The sequence below is a fragment of the Gavialis gangeticus genome, unplaced genomic scaffold (genome assembly GCF_001723915.1).
Source record: "Gavialis gangeticus isolate Ggan-Ray unplaced genomic scaffold, GavGan_comp1, whole genome shotgun sequence".
NCBI classification, from domain to species: domain Eukaryota; kingdom Metazoa; phylum Chordata; order Crocodylia; family Gavialidae; genus Gavialis; species Gavialis gangeticus.
The window spans coordinates 24,636,405-24,647,864 of NW_017729029.1; positions in this window are offsets into that span (position 1 = coordinate 24,636,405).

Here is an 11,460-nt window from a genome sequence, read left to right on the forward strand (position 1 = left end):
CTGTGGATGCACGACAAGGTCTGGTTAGCCCTGCCAACCGTGACCTCGCATTGTCAGCCCATGTTCATCTTGGAGTCAATAATGACTCCAAGATCCCTTTCTGCCTCCGTGCTCTCAAGAAGGGAGTTTCCCATTCTATAAGTGTGCTGCTGGTTTCTACTGCCTATGTGCAGCACCCTGCACTTGTCAGTTTTAAAACACATCCTGTTTATGTCAGCCCACTCCTGTAACCTATCCAGGTCTTGTTGTAGTCTCCTCCACCCCAATTTAAATTCCCAGCCTGAGCCTTCCAGTGCTAGAGGATGAGCTGGATCTAGATCTGAGTGCCCTAGCAAGGGAAATTCTGGTGAAGGAGGGAGGGGGATCAGCTGAGTTTGTGCTCCACACCTCTCAAGTTTCTCCTAGAGCCAGACCTCCTTCCCTGGAAGGCACTTCAAAGGAGGCTGAGGTAGAGGTTGTGGAGGCAAGTGGCTCAGCTGAGTCCGCTTCTCCTTCTGCTGTGTCGCTGCCTGCTGAGGAGGGGGAAAAGGCAGCATCCATACATGTACCCACACCCCAGAAGGGGGGGGGGGGGGTAGTGTGGTCTTGTATCATTTTGAGCTGGCAGATGATCCCACATATTCTTCCTGCCTGCACAGCTGAGCCAAAGCCACCTGGGGCAAGGAAACAAAACATATGAGCACCATGGGGAAGCTGATGCATCTCTGTAGGCACCACCGCATTGCCCTTGCTTGTCCTCAGCCTGGCACCAGTGGGCGTGTGCCCAAAAAGAAGTCCCCTTCTCAGTCCAAAGCTCCCATTCCCCCAAAGCAGAGGCAGGCCCCTCTGGAACAGTGGCAGAAAGGTGGGCACACAGGGGGTGCATTCCCAAGGCAAGCAAGGTAACTCAGAGCATTGGGGAGATGCTTGCTCTGGATGGCCGGCCCTTCTCCTTCATTGACCAGCCAGGGTTCAGGTGGCTCATGGTACTTGTGGCCCCATTGTACAAAGTGCCTGCATGCACCACCTTCAGCAGGATCATGGTGCCCTTCCTGTATGAGGCATGATGTGAATACTTGAGGGAGGAGCTGTACAAGGCAGGTCCACAGGTGGCCTTACACTTCACCTGAGACATCTGGAGCAGCTGGGGTGGAGATCACACCTACCTGTCCCTCACAGAGCACTGGTGAGACCAGTCAGGCCCTTGGTGGGCTCTCCTTCATGCTGAGGTGATGGATGAGTCCCTCATGGCAGCCATGAACTGCTTGGTGCAGGGATTGCTTGTTGGGCCTGGTGAGCTCACCTGTGGGTTCATGGTCCCCAACAATGCAGCCAATATGGTCAAGGCCATTCATGATGCCAACTTTGTTGGCATCCACTGTGTGGCACACAAGCTGCACCTCATAGTGAGGGATGCCTTGGAGGGGGACAGGGCTGCTGATGAGAGTGCCATCACAAGCAGCCAACTGATTTTGAAAGAGAGGAAGGTGGCAGGCTTCTTCCACTGGAGCATCAAGGGGGACAAGATGCTGTGGGACAAATAGGCAATGCTAAGCATCCCACAGCACAAAATCATGCAGGATGTGGAGACTCAGTGGAACGCCACATACCTGTTGCTCAAAAGGCTGGTTGAGCAACAGAACGCCATCCATGAGATGGCCTTGGATGCAGAGATTGGAATCAGTGGCCTGCTTTACGGAGCTAAGTGGGATACCATCTCCCAGATCATAGTGGTCCTCAAGCCCTTCCTCAAGGCCACTGAGAGCCTCAGCAGTGGTGAAGCCTTCCTGAGCCACATGATCCCGGTTGAAATTGAAAACTAAATGCACAAGTTCTGGGGGATTGTTCCTGGCTGGGGCAAGCCACTATAACAAGAGGTGCAGGCACTGGTGAAGTGCCTGAAGGAGGGCATCAAGAAATGACTAGATCCATTGCAGTCCAGTATGGTCCATATGCTGGTAGCTATGTGTGACCCAAGGGTGAAGGGGAACATATGTAGCACCAAAACCCTGGATCACTTGATGGAGGTCCCAGTGAACAGAGTCCGGGAGGCAGAAGGGCACAGGGAGGGAGATATGGAAGAGGGAGATCCACTGTCCCATGCCAGCACACTATCCACCAGCCAGTCTCCTCCTCCACCACAGGCACTGCCAATGTGGGCCAAGGACATGGCTTTCATGGTGGGGTTCAGAGGCACCAGGACCCACCCATCAGGCAGGTAACACTTAGGCCTTGGTGGCTACCTATCTTGCTGAAGATGTGAAGCTGCTGCTGTGCAACCCCTTGGCCTACTGGGCAAGCTGCAGCCAAATGTAGCAAGATCTGGCCACGGTTGCTCGGGAACACCTGTCCTGTCCACCAAACAGTTTTCCAAGTGAGCGGGTGTTCAGAATTGCTAGGGATGTTGTGACACCCCACTGTACCTCTTAGCATCCTGATTTGGTGGAACAACTGGTATTCCTCAAGGTGAACCTCCTGCTGCTGGGGTTCCCAAAGCTTCAGGTACAGACAGAGTGAATGCCACTCTCCTCACTCCATCCGCACCTTTTTTCATTTTGGTTCCTGGTTTCCAAACCTATTTAATGCCCCACTCTCCGAGCTGGAGAGGGCATTCACTGCATCACCAGCCAGCAGGGGAAGAACCTGTGCTAGGATGAACTTGGAGGTCTGGGATGGGGCTATGGGGAAGGAGACCCCAGGTCCTGTTCATGGCCTAAAACTGCACCCTGCCAGAGTTTGGAGGCCTCATGAGACTGCTGGCTGTACAGCAGCCCCCAGGAAATTTCAGGACTGAGGACCTCGCTGGTGAAAGGTGGAACAAAGTTCCTTTATAACCACCGCGCGCGCGCGCGCGCACACACACGCTCCTGTCTGGAGAAAGCCCAGACCCCTAAGATCTTTGAGAGGCCTGAGTCTTGTTGGTTGCAGTGGAGTTGTGAGGCTCCAGGTGAGCTCAGCTTAGCTGCCTGGGATGCCATCTGCAAGGCATGGGCCACAGTGTAGGGGAGGTACAGAGCTGCAGAACCACACACTAGGCAGACAAGGTTCTTTGGGTTAATCCAATACCTGTTAGCTGACCAACTGAATAGATGGAGAAATGTATTTATGCAAACTTTCGGGTTGAAAAACCCTTCGTTAGGATGAGGAAGCATCTGCAGTTAGTGTGTGTGCTCTTGGTGGATGAAAGGAATAGTAAAGAAGCTAAAGGCTGGCATGCAATGCAGGCAAGAAAGCTAGTCAGTGAAAATGGAAATGGAGGCATCAGGAGCTGAAGGACAGGCTGGGGTGGGAGGTGGGGAAAGGGGGATGTGGCCAAGTAAAAGTGGAGAGGTACCTGGGGAGTTGGATGATTGGCAGGTTGTAGTGTCCTAATTCCAATGTCTATATTGTGTCCATGAGTTTGTGTCCAGGTGGTTGATAAAGTGAAGTTCATAGGCTCGTCTGTGAAAAGTGGTTATGCTAGTGCTACTGTGCTACTTACCTGTCATTATTTAAAGTGGTGGACCAGCCTGAGGCTATAGGGAAGGAGGAACCCTCATTGAGGCACACTACCATGTCATGTAGTGGCCCTAACGCCAGTGAGGGTGCAGCGAGAAGGGCATAAGGAGCCCAGTGACAATAGAAGGTACAGTGAGACTGAGACCTCATTACAGGGACAATATCGATATACTATCAGTGAGGCACGGGGCGTGGTAAAGGGTGGTTGGAGCCACGCATATAGCCCATAAGGCTTAGGGTGTCTCTTTGAGGCACCTACTTAGATTGAGTCCCAGCAAGGGGTCTGAGAACCTACAGGGTTTAGTGGGGTCCATTAGGACTGTGACTGAGCTGAAGCTCAAGGGCAGCCTCCCTACCTATTATCTTTTCCAGAAGGGGCTAGCATCCGTGCTGTTTTCATCCCACTCTGTCTTAATATGCACATGCACAGTCACACATCACAAATTTTGCTCTGAACAGTTTGAGGTGTGGTTTCCCAGAAACCCTTGCACTTATCTCCTTTAAACTTGGCAGGCTTCATCTCCTCTGTAGAGGCTACCATCTGCTGTTTTTATCAAAATCAGGCATGAAATGACAACATTATAGGCATTTTTGTGATTCTCCATTATAGCCTATGGGCAAAACATGTTGAAACAGCAAAACAGTTTCGGTGAAACAAAATGGAACAGTGCTTCAAAACAACAAAATGCTGTTCCTTTGAAATGGTGAATTTGAATTTGAAACAAAATATTGCTGTTTTGCACAACCTTAAAAAAAAAAAAAAAAAAAAAAAAAAGATAAATATTAGGGCTGTGCAAAATTTTGTCAGGTGTTTTGTTCTGAAGCTGTTTCAACCTTGGAACAGCAAAATCAGAAGCTTGAGAGAGTCCAGAGAAGAGCCACGCACGTGATCAGAGGTCAGGAAACAGACCTTATGATGACAGGCTGAGAGCCCTGGGGCTCTTTAGCCTGGAAAACCGCAGGCTTGGGGTGATGTGGTGGCTGCCTATAAATTTATCTGGGGTGATCACCAGGATCTGGGGGAACGTTTGTTCACCAGAGCACCCCAAGGGATGATGAAGTCGAACGGTCATAAACTGCTACAAGACTGTTTCAGGCTGGACATGAGGAAGAATTTCTTTACTGTTCGAGCCCCCAAGGTCTGGAACAGTCTGCCATCGGAGGTAGTTCAAGCACCTACATTAAACACCTTCAAGAGTAAATTGGATGCTTATCTTGCTGGGATCCTATGACTCCAGCTGACTTTCTGCCTTTTGGGCGGGGGGTTGGACTCGGATCTTCCGAGGTCCCTTCCAGCCCTAATGTCTATGAAATCTATGAAAATGAAATGAAAGGCTTCAAAACAAAGTGAGGGCACTTGAAACGTTTCAAAATGTTTCAAGTTTCAAAGCTAGGCTTACTTGGCTTCAGCGCTGGTCCCAGGTGGCAGTGGCTGACTCCAGGAGGAGTCAGGCACAGTCCCATAGCCCTCCTGGGAGTGCGCCCTCCTGAATCTGCACACCAGATGACAAGAGGTTGCTGCTACTGCCTGGGGTCAGTGGGAGCAGCAATCTTCCCAGCTGTGGGCACAGGCTGTGCCCAGCACCAGTCCCAGGCTGCAGCAGCAGCCTCCTCTCCTTCTATGCATAGATCTGAGAGCAGGGAACAGAGATCCGTGCCAGGGGTCTCCTTACTGCTGCTGCCCACCCTGTGCTGCCCCAGTGATATAGGGCTGTGTGGGGCAGGCAGTGGTGGCAAGGAGACCCCCTGGCATGGATCTCTGCTCCCTGTGGAGCCAGATTGCACAGCACAGCTTGTTCCCACCGTGTGTGACCTGGGTCCACAGGGAACTGAGATCAGGGGCTGCCCGGGGTGGGCAAAACCCCGGAGTGGATCTCTGCTCCTTACAGAGCCAGGTTGCACAGCAGGGATTGCCCAACCCCCAGTTCAATTGCCCTGCTCTGATCATTCTCCCAGCTCTTCCCGTGGGGTGTGGGCCCCTGGATCTGTGTGCTGGTTTTCAGCAGGCTGTCAGTACAGGCTGGGGCCTGTGGCAGCACCGCAGTCTTCCCAGTGCTCAGGGCAGGCTATGCTGAGAAGCTGCCTGCTAAAACCCCACATACAACTCGGGACACACCCCCTGAGAAAAGCTGGGGAAATGATCAGAGAGCTAGGGAATTGAACCAGGAGCTAGATGTTAATATCAGAGCAGTCCTTCCCCTCCTCTCCCTCTTAGTTTTTGTTTCCCTGTAAGCCTGGCTCTGAAACTCTGAAAATCTCTGAAACATTTCTGAAACATTTTGGAGCCTTCCATTTCAATTCTGATTTGGTGTTTTGGGTGCTGAAATGGCCCCAAACACCTCCAAAATGAAACAGCTGCTGAAATTTCACAGTGCCCTAACTGCAGCCCATTTAGGTTATAGGACGCATAAAAATCATAGTAGGTTTTAGAGGAACTCTTTCAGGACTGTAACAAAGGGTGCAGACAGGTGACATTCTTTGCACAATTGGCTCCCTGAAAGTGTTCTACAGCTGTTTGTGACAGAAGTGCAGGGCTGCAGAGCACTTTAAAGGTGGCCAATTGCACAACAAATTAACCCATATCTAATAAGGGATCAGACAAAGGTGCTCCAAAGTGGAGCACCTGAGGGAACTTCCATCAATCCCTCATGTGACGGGCTGGGCTGATTCAGGAAGGCTCAGTCTTTGTTCTTAAAGGAGATTGTTGGACCTGGAATTCTAGTTGGGGACAGCAAGGCAGAGAAGACTCCTTTAACTTACCTATTGGCATAGGTGTGTGGGGGTCAGACACAGTCTGGCTCTACTGAAGTTGAAGTATAACACAAGATGTAACTTCCATAATGCAACATTTTAGAGCCTGACCCTGGATATCTTTTGGAACTCTGTAAGACTTTCTTATTTTGGGCAGGTATTTAGCCAACACCCTGCCCCCCAAAAAAAACAAACCCCAAAAAGCTAGGCTGAGACATTAGTTAGGGTGTGTCTTTCAGGTGGATGTTCTAGTTCTTTGTTTTGTTCATTTGTTGATATTCTGTTATATGAGTTGTTATGCCCTCTTATTGTAAGTTGCCCTGAGCCTTTGTTAGGAAGGGAGGCATATAAAGAGGATAAATAAACAAATCAATACATTTTGCTGATTCTGCTGCTGTGACCAGCATCCAGCCAGCACTGACAATAAATCAAAGCTTAATATTACTTTTTGTTGCATATGATTTGGTCCAAAATGGGTTTACATGACTAGATTTAAAGTATGTGCAATTAAAGGTTGGAACAATTTCCCATTTTTTTTTTTCCCATTTGCCATGAATGTATTCTGAGTGCAAAGCTTATTTATTTATTTATTTGCCTTGACACAAGGTCTAACTTATCCAGTTGCTCTCTTGCCCCCCTTTTTTAGTCCTTAGTTTACACTAATTGATTGTTTTGAGTTTTGGTTGAGACGCACAGAGATTGAGTAGTTTAGATTATTTTTTGCCCAAAAGATCTGGTTACCTGAATGAAAAAAAAGTCTTTATTTCAGAGGTAAAAAGTAAATTCCTTTCTGTTTCAATAGGATGAAAGACCTTTATCATCTTGCTTTAAAATGGCTTAAAGTAGAGCATTTTTTTGTCATCTGTCAGCTTCAAAGGTCATGGTTTAGATGGTCATTCCTAAGCCCCTTGGATAATGTTTACAGTGCTCTCAAATGACTTAAAATGGACTAAATTGTTTTGAGCCGACAGTAGTAAAGGTCATGGAGGAAATCAGTTTAGTCAGCCTTGCCTGCTTCCTGAGTACACATAGTAAAATCTGCCATAAACTACCGCAAGAAATAAGTTTTAACTTTAAAAGACACTAGAGGCTGAGGGAGTGGAATGTACCTCTTGTGGATATAAATTGCTTGGCAGAGAATTTCCCAAGCAGGGGTTGTTATGGTAAACTTTGGACCAATCATTACTGCTTTCTACCTTTTTACTTTGCAGTCCTTAGTTACATTATAGTTTGTTTCTTAAAAGGAGATTCTATACACTTAAGGGCATATTCTTTTCTTGATGTGGGTGCTCATAACTCCTAGCGACTTTAATAGGAACTAGGTATGGGCTTTGACAAGAAAATATACTCCATGGTCTAGGATTTTATGAGGCTCCTTTTCAGAAGTCACTTAGGACTAAATTCTGCGACTGTTACATTGTACAGTACCTGACTCCTCATGTTGTCCTACTGATTGCAGTAGGACTTCTTGCCAAGTAAGGTACTGTCCAAAATAAGAATGGCAGATTCTTGCCATTTGAGACTAAACAAAATAAACGATTGTCTCCTGTGGTTCAGGCATAATCAGCTTGGCGCACATGGCACAATGCTGTTCCAGCAAGGAGTAAATCCAGAAACTACAGCTAGAAGCTAATGTGACTAGGCTGATTCCAGGCAGTTTCTGATGCATCTGCCAACACTCTGAGAATAACATTTTAATGTATTTTATAACCTGCTTTCTAGTCACTGCAGAACACTGTTTTTCACTTTTAATCTAACACATTTTACATAAACACAAATGAGACTTATCAACTACACGTATACTTAAATGTCTTTCTGATACTTCAGAGTCATTCCCAATGCATTTTTAATGTGATGAATTTCAAATAGCATAGGGCTAGATTCTAAGGATAGATGTACTCAGCCAATCTAGGACCCAACTGATATGGAGGACAGGGGAAAATAGCTTTTTGCTCCTGCACCATCCTTCTGGTCCTGGATCATGGAGCACAAGGAGGTGGGGATTACTAAAGCGTGATAGGGCTTACCTTGTTTTCTAGATCTACTTTCTATGCTACAGAATACCATTTTCTATGCCAAGGAATGAAGTGATACACTGTTACTATACTGGCTTCAAGCTACCCAGGGGCATCCTAGTGCTGAGGAAATCTTACATCATCTCATTTGTTTTTTTGGCCCATTTGTTCTGTGAGGATGGTGCAAAAGGTTCCAAAAGAGGCTAAGAATGATATCTATTTTCCATACAAAGACTTATATTGGGATTTTATGCAATTTTATTTTTTTAAAAAGCCTTTTAGGGGGTACATTTTGAAGATGCATTTTGGATACCTAGAAAGTTATTTTAATAGGGGAACCAGATAATACTGATTTGGGGAATTACCTTATGCAATTTCAAAATTTCTTTGTAGCACCATAAAAGGCTGCCTCTCTTGTTCAGAGGAAGTACTAAATAAAGACTGAGGTAAATAAATAAACAAATAAGTTTAATATCCTTGATTTTTAAAAAATATATATTAGCTGACAGTTTATGAGACTATTGTTCAAGAACACTCCTAACACTCTCTTCATTGTGGTATCTGCTACCCTGTGCAGGGCACATCCATCCATAAGTATGCTCTATACATGTGTCATATTTGCTTTGGAGCCCTTGAACTTTTTTTTTTAAGCTGGTGTTCTCTCGCATGATAACGATGGGTTTCCTCAAGTTTACTAACTATATATAAGGGTCCCAGTTCTGTAAGAAGTATGTTGCAGACCAATGACTGCACTGCAGGTTAAGAACCAAGTTAAAGTGGACATGTAACAGGGCACCAGTAGGCGAGCAGGGCACCAGCCCTAAGCACCAGTGGTTACGTGTAGGGGGTGCATGGGGATGCACCTTAACCCCCAGAGAGCGCTGGTGCACCCCCTGACTGGCTGTGCTTGCTGCTTAGGCAATGGGTAGGGGGGGTAGGTGGGAGTGCAGGTGCCCTCCTGCAAGTGCCAGCTGATTGCTGCAGCAGCTCCCAGAAGCAATTGGCCACTGCAGGACCAGCCATTGGGGGGACCCCTCTCCTGGTTGGGAGGACTGGTCCCGGGGGGATGCACGTGCCCCCGCTGACTAAGGTGGCACCAGTTGCCCATGCTAGGCACTGATTTAGAGTAAGTACCTTCACTGAAGGCGCTGCTGCAGCCATTGTGTGGGGACAGTGTGTTGCTGCAGCAGCTGGAGCCCACATTGTTGCATCCAGTGCTGTGAACTTGTGCTGTGGCAGGTAAGATTCTAGGTGCCCCACTTTTTTTCATTGCTTAGAAGAATATAGCTCCCACCCCTCCTCTGCCCAGGTCACAGAAAGAGCTAGCTATCACTCTGCATTTGGATATTGAGCAAGAATAAATAACTTAATACATTTCACTAATTCACATAGTTTACTGATTCTTGCAATTGTTATAAAAAATTGAAAAGTGGAAAACAAACAACAACAGGTAATCTCCAAGTAGCCAAACCACCCCATAAACGACAACAATATTTTCCTCTTTCATTTCAACATCAGAGATTTGTTTTAAGATACTGAATACATTGACATTTTCAATTTAATAAGGACTGAAGCATAGGTGCTGACTTAAATTTTTGGTGGGGCAGGGGGCTAAGATGATGGATATTTGGAAAGTTTTATGCATTTCAGATGATAGCCCTGTTTCCAAGCGGGGGCAGGGCCCTCAGCCCCCCATGTACTCAAACCTCTAGACTGAAGTATTTAGCCAATATTGAATCTGTTCCAAATCAGTGAAAGTTTTATCATATATTAAGGCATTTCACCATTTTGATTGTAAATGAAGGAATATCCTTAGTATTTTAAGGGATGGCATAGCTTTTGATTAACTTAATGTGTCTGAAAAATGCAATGCACAAGCAGTTTCAAAAATGCTTTCTTCTTTAAAACTCTCTACATGCAATAAAACATGAATACCTTATTTAGACTTCAAGATGTACATGCAGGTATGTATGTATTTATTTATTTATTTATTTAGTTTTGGTATGGGTATAGGTCACAAAATGCTTTGGACTGCAGAATAATTTTTGCAAACAGAGCTTCCTTGGATTGTGTGGAAGAGCTGTTTGTTATCTTTGTAGTAGAAATTCTTGCTAATGATGCCTTTTGGAGTACAACTGCTGGAGATACACAATGCACTTACATATCAGTATACTTGTAATTCCAAGAAAGAGCACATTAAAACCCCTGAAAAAAACTTTTAAAATTTTTTGTCTGTATTAATAATGCATAGTTTTTGCTTAGGGTCAGGGTAGTGGAAAACAATGTAGATTTAAACAGGAATTATCTAAGGGACAAACAATCTGAAGATCAAAGAATTTGTCAAGTGAAGTTGCATATTTAACAGCAAGTAAAGTGTGAAAAGTTGGTTGGGTGATTTGAACATGAGCTTCAAAATGTGTTGCTTCTTTTCTGGCATTTCCATCCAAGTCTTATGTATTTGAGCACTATAATACATTAACTCACCAGAACAATATGCTTGAGTAAGTTAGTTGCTACAAGGATTTAGCATGAGTCACTGCAAAGCTTTTGGGAAGTCCTTTAAATATGACTAAAATGAGTACTTGAAAGAAAAACTTGGAAAATGGTTTGAGGAATTTTTGTACCAACTTTTATGAAAGGATAACTTAGTTAATTAAATATCATACTCTACTCACAGGACTACAGCCTGTTACTTTAGTCAACTGTATCATGACACAAAGTGGGGAAGAGAGCCCAGCCAAATAAACAGGAGCGTAAAGAGGTGGTGGAGTTTGGCTCCATTTCTACTACTGTGAGTTTCTAATACTCAGTTAACTCTTAGGTGACAACTTCGTAACATTCTCCCATTATCAATGTATAGGCTCGATGCAGCTTTTTAAAAAGAAGGGCTTCTTTTCTGGGCACAATGTTAAGAGCAAGTTACTCCTAGGCAAAGAGGTTTGGGATATGTCAGTTGCTCTGTGAACACTGCCTACATGCATGCTTTTGCCCTGTAGGAAATGAAAGCTAGTTAGCCTTTTTTCATTGAGGAATGAGCTACGACAGGCTAGCTTCACTTAGCATTCAGTAAGACTATGCAGTTATTATGAAGCAGCCGATGCACAATAAGTCCTGCCCTCCTTCGCCTCCATAGTAGCTTTGTATGCCTGTAGCAAAACCCCAGTTTCTCTTTTTTTTTTTTTTTTTTTTTTTTTTTTTTTTTTTTTTTTTTTTTTTT